Raw genomic sequence first — 6,007 nt, forward strand, 5'->3', positions numbered from 1 at the left:
TCATCATGTGGCAGGCACACATTATACAGTGTGTTCCAGTGGGGGGAAAACCCTATAGGCCTACTCTACTTGACTGAGTCAAGTTTTTGACGGGCATAACATCCAGCACTATCTGCTGTAATCACTCATCTGTCTTCAGCCTGAGCAGACAGCTCGTTTTTAGAACAGCAAATTGTCTTTGTCGTAAGATTTATAGTCCCCGTGTATGGCGTTATATTTGTGCCACAATCCTGAGCGCGTAATTTTAAGTTTTGAGCACAGAGAACTATATTTTAGCAAAGAAAAACATTTTCCGTGCACGCAGTTTACTCAGGTGCCCTCTCCACAAACTCGTTTTCTGCGCGCAGGCAGCCGTTGCTGCGCTCTCTCCACCTCTTCACTCTGCACTCGCTCGACGTTTCACTCACGCGCTCGCTCGACTTTCAGCAGCGTTACATTTGTGCCACAAAACCAACCAATCAGAGAATTAAAGAGGGCACCTGAGTAAACTGCGCGCACGGAATATGTTTTTCTTTGCTAAAATATAGTTCTCTGTGCTCAGAACTTAAAATTACGCGCTCAGGATTGTGGCACAAATATAACGCCATACCCGTGATCCTAGTCTCAGACTCTTAATGAATAAACAAACTGGGTTTGGGAGGATGGAGAGCCAGAGAGTTTACAGTGGCAAGTAGGAGAAAGTTGCATTTTTTCAGGTTTGTCAGATTTTTTTACCCTCTTTTTAATAAAAAATATTGTATGAAAAGGTTTACAATACTGAGAGTAAATATCCACAGGGAATAAAACGGCACAGTTCTAACTAGCGTTAGCATTGCTCGGCTGCCTGGCGTGTTAGCAGTTAGCTCGTAGTGTACCGTCTCATCCAACAAATATCACTCTGTCACTATGTCACTACATTTAGTGAGGACTTGGCAGTGAATTTCATTTCGCCAATTTTCAGAAAGAATACAGTCCTTCATGGTAATTGCTCTTTGAAAACACATTTTGGAATACTTAGTCATTTATTTATCTTGTAGGGATGGCACTCTGTGCTCTGGACTTACCCGCTTGTTGGATTTTCACAAACCGAAATGGGTGGAAAGCACCTGGCTTAATTTTATGTCATTCATTAAATGTCCTCGCCAAACTCACCAAATTAGAAATGGATCAGCTAGCTACCTGGTTCGCTACGTCACACGCAGAAAGTGCTCTCCAATAACGTACATATCACCGAGTACAGATAGACCTGTTCCCGGTGTGGGTGTTTTTGTTCATGACAAGGCTGCTGTGTTTTTCTCAGTAAACACATCATTTGCACAACCTTCACTTCATGTACCAAGCGCTCGACCCAATTTGGCCCTACTTTACACTCCCTTATCTGCATTAGACTCTGACTTTCCTTCAAAACACTACACACAACTTTCAATTGTTGCACACACTCCTTAAGTACGCATCAACCTACAACGCACTAATATTAAAATCTCAAAACATTCAGGTCTGTTGAGTAATTTGCAATCAGGACTGCAGCATTAAAGTGTTGTGAGCCTCTGTTTTGTTTAGCCAACACTGGAGAACTTGAGACCGACAACTAGAGACTGCTTGGACAGGTAGATCATTGCCTGTGATGTGGATGAGGCCCTCTGGCCAGACATGAACCGGAGGCGTGATGCGTAATTTGTTTTTGTGGAGGGGAGACAGTGAGCAGGCCGGTTTACAGTACTGTGCTGATCTCTGTGTGCACCAAAATAAAACAGCTGCAGCTGTTTTATTTTGGACTAAGGAAAATGTAGGCCTACACATTTTACAGAACTAGAAATGGCTCATTCTGAAGAGTCATTGTCATTCATATCTGTGTTCCATTTCTACCATTGTGTTTTCAATTTTGCACTACAGATTGCTCTAAAAGCTTGGTAATGTGTTGAAAATGTGGTTGTGTGCACCAAATGAAAACACAAGTTCCGGTTAAGATATTTGATAGCAAAGAGTCATCTTGCAAAGGGAGGTTTAGCATTTTGTGTGTGAAGTTTTCAGGCCGCCTTACCCTGCAGACCAAAATGTTGTATCTTTCAATATGTTGCTGTTGTTTTAGAGCTGATATTGGATAACTAAAAGAACGTAGCCTGTTGAGGGAACGTGTTTGGAACCACTTTTAGAAATTGTAAGTGGTTATTGATTTCTAAATGTTCATAGCACATCTTTACCTACAAAAAGAAATGGATTTTCATCATTTTTTTGCAGCTCGCAATCAAATTTCTATTTTTTGATGAAGATGAAGAAATTCAATTTGGGTTTTTCCTCAGGCAGAAGTATTACGGTAATTGATTGATTTGGAGGACAGTTTGTTGATCAATTCTATGATGGAAAAAATGTGTACAATTTTGCTCCAAGACTGGTGGGGTAGAGACGTTGGGTTCCCTCATTAATGTCCTTGTTCAAAGGGTAGTTTTCTTACTTGCTACTGGTGCACAGGAGTGATATTTGTAAGCCTCCACGGAGCCACGTTGCTCCGCCAGAAGGACGTTAATGGAGCTGATGACGTCTGCTTGTGTCTATGTGAAGCATCTGTTTGTTTCTGTTTGTTCTGACAGAGGAAAGTGTGGGAAGGTTGTCGTCAGTGACTGAAGACTAACTTATTTTTATTCTTTCTTTATCATTTGTCTGCGCCTTGTGACCCACATTAACTTATTTGCACAGAGTAGTTTTGAGTGGAGTGTTTACAAGGCACCAGATAAATGTAAATGTGGAATTAGAGGGTGAATACCCAAAATATACATTTGCTAAGAAATCATCATATACTACACTATACATGGTTTTGACTTTTTGGGAAATTATATGATTAAAAACTAGTGTCTGAATTTTAAAACTTTAGAATAAGTATCATGGGTGAGACCTTTTGTGGTAAAACTTTATCTGATGTATGACACCTTCTGTTGCAGGTCGACCCCTGCAGGCTTGCCAGCATCGTTTGTGGGGAGGCGACTTGTCACTGTCACTACATTGGAATGAATAAAAAGAATTGCCAGAAAAAGAAAAAATAGCCAGAATATAATAATGTCAAACCTCTTTTTCAGTCTCTATATATGAATTTTACCCCACAGGAACCGTGTCAAAATAACCCCCCAGTACTACATGTCTGATTCAGGCTCATTTGACAGAAAAGAGAAGACAGGCATTATATTTTCATGAAGAAGTGCCATTTTATTGCTTTGATTGCACTTGTATAATTGCCTCTGGAACCCCTTACACACTCTAGCCAGTGTGTGGGATTGTTGGACGTGCATTCCTGGATTGACTGGTAGAATGTCAGGAGACAGGAAGAGGAATGAGGAGGAAGAAAACAGGGCTGGGGGTAATATTGATCTTCCTTTTGTACTGGTGTGTTTAGTGTGACTCACCCATGTGCAACGGCACGCGTAACAGTGTGGATGTGCACACATCCCCATAGCCATGTGGTCGTGTGCGTTTGTGTGCATATGTGTGTGTTTCACCTGAACAGCAACTGCCACACTGTGTCCAATTTGTTTAGAAATATTTCTCTTTTTTTATCACCTTGAAGCCTAAATGAGCTCCACGAGCTCCTTGCTTCTGCAAGAATTGGTTTGCCAACATGCCATCTTTTTCCTCAGTTTAGTGGAGGAAAACGCAAGGCTTGAGGGTACTAAAAATAAAACACAAAAATGGGTGTGTGACGCGTTTGTTGAAAGTAAGCTTTATGTAACCTCAGACCTTTTCATACTTTGATCTGGAAAGTGAAATTGTGCTTATTGACACGAGGCAGCGTGTTTAGGCTCCATCTCATGCATGTACATGTGTGGAGGCAAGTGCTTTGTACGTTGTGTAACGTCATTTAGAAAAAATAAAATGATTAAAGAACTCAAGTTGAGCCATCTCCTCCCTCCTTTGTCTATCATGATATGCCCTTCTCCGTTGCACCTACACTCTCTCTGCATCATCTCATGCGGCAGGGGGAACGGCTCTCCTCGCTGTCCTCCAGCCCTCTCAGATCCTTCACTGGTCCGCCCACAGCCACTGAGAGGAAGGTGTGAATGAACATCTATGTACAGTCATTACACTCCGGTCCTCGTCTGCCTGGTTTGGCATATGAAAAAAGTTTCCCCGTGAAACATGGCGGCTGTGATGGTTTCATCACAAGACTTGTGAGCCCAAACCTTTATAGGAGCTGTGCTGACTAATATATACAATATATAGACAATTAATGTAACTAGTTGTCTTTACTCTTGTGTAATTATATATGCAAATAATTGAGAGATTCATTTTGAGTTGCCCAATACGGTTAGTTGATGATACAAATGTAGTTTGGAGTTCTTCTTTAATGCAGAATTTATGTTGTACTGTAAAAAACATCTCCACACCTACTCCCGCCGCTCTTTATGAGACCTCGAGTAGCTGTCGTTAAGGCAGTATTACGCACGGGATGGTGTTTTAACCTTCTTAACGAGGTGCTGAGTCATGTCTCTTACTCAGCCTATACTTCACTGTCCCACTTTATTCAGCCGGTGAGCAATCAAAAGTACCTGAGCACCATTTAGTGGAGGCTTTCATCCAGTGTAACTCACAGGCAGTGTCTGAATTTGTGGGCTGCATTCTTATGAGGACCCAGCCTTCACAGTCCTCATACACGGGACCCGGGCTGGGTTCTCCAACAACCATAGGCTGAACCAACCCGCCCCCAAAATGGGACGATCTGGCCTATGATGGTACTATGTGTATTTAGAAACACAACATTGGTTACCAACGTCACAACTTAATCTATTTTATATAATGTTATAACATTTTCATCGGTAGATGTTTAAGTGAATTCTAGTACTTAAAGTAACTAAAAAGTGAACTCTTGCTTCCCCTGCTGTCGGCTCACCTGCCTCCGAATTAAATCTTCGTCAGCCCGCACAGCATGATGGGATATGCTGGGCCGCATAGGATAGATCAGATGTGTCCTCCAAATCGACGCCTGGAGGGCTGCGTAGGCTTCTTAAACGTAGTTCAAACACATTCAAAATCGGCAGCAGATAACGCAAAAGTTAATTTGGAGATATTTGTGTCAAAGAGAAAATAATACAATAGCTTGAAAAAGACCTCTGCTGGGAGAACCGATCTACCAACATTAAAAAGACATGAATATTAGATCAGGAATACCACAAACTTCAACACATTAGAAGGGGCCGAGGATTTGACCGCGACGGTGAGAGGGGGGAGGGGGGTTCACGGGCGCGCGGTCAAATCCTCGGCGATGGTCCGTTAAGGGGGGGGTTGCGCGACGTTCTGCGCCCGTGAACCCCCCCTTCCCCGCATGACTTCAACATGGACAGTATGTGGCTCCCTACCTAAAATGAGTTTGACACCCCTGACACCCCGGACTTGCCAGCTTGTCTTGCCGCAGCGTGAATTCTAATGTTCAGTCGTCAAGTCTGATATGTAGAATGAACATTTAAAATATTATCCTTGTAAAAGTTATTGCATGAATTTAGATGAATTTCTCTCTAAATGTTTGAAAAAGTGACATATGAATATTGTCGTGCTTCTTTGTTCATATGATAATGCTGAATGTAGCAAAACTGTGCAGGATTTTAGAATGTGCAACATTTCACAAACGGCGCCCCATAAAGAACACCATGCCTACCGTCAAGCACGGTGGTGGTGGTATTATGCTGTGGGGCTGTTTTGCTGCCAATGGAAGTGGTGCTTTACGGAGAGTAAATGGGATAATGAAGAGGGAGGATTACCTTCAAATTCTTCAAGATAACCCAAAATCATCACCCTGAAGGTTGGGTCTCGGGCGCAGTTGGGTGTTCCAACAGGACAATGACCCCAAACATGTAATCAAATATTAGCACTGCTGTATGTATATTTTTGACCCAGCAGATTTGATCACTTTTTCTGTTGACTCATAATAAAGTCCAAACTTTATGAATGTTTTTTGTGACAGAGTGATTGGAACAGATACTATCAGAGAAAAATCTGACTTGTAGAAATAACGGGAAACTCAAGAGAGCCATGACATTATGTTTTT

Source organism: Gasterosteus aculeatus, chromosome 5 (assembly GCF_964276395.1).
Source record: "Gasterosteus aculeatus chromosome 5, fGasAcu3.hap1.1, whole genome shotgun sequence".
In the NCBI taxonomy this organism is placed as follows: Eukaryota; Metazoa; Chordata; class Actinopteri; order Perciformes; family Gasterosteidae; genus Gasterosteus; species Gasterosteus aculeatus.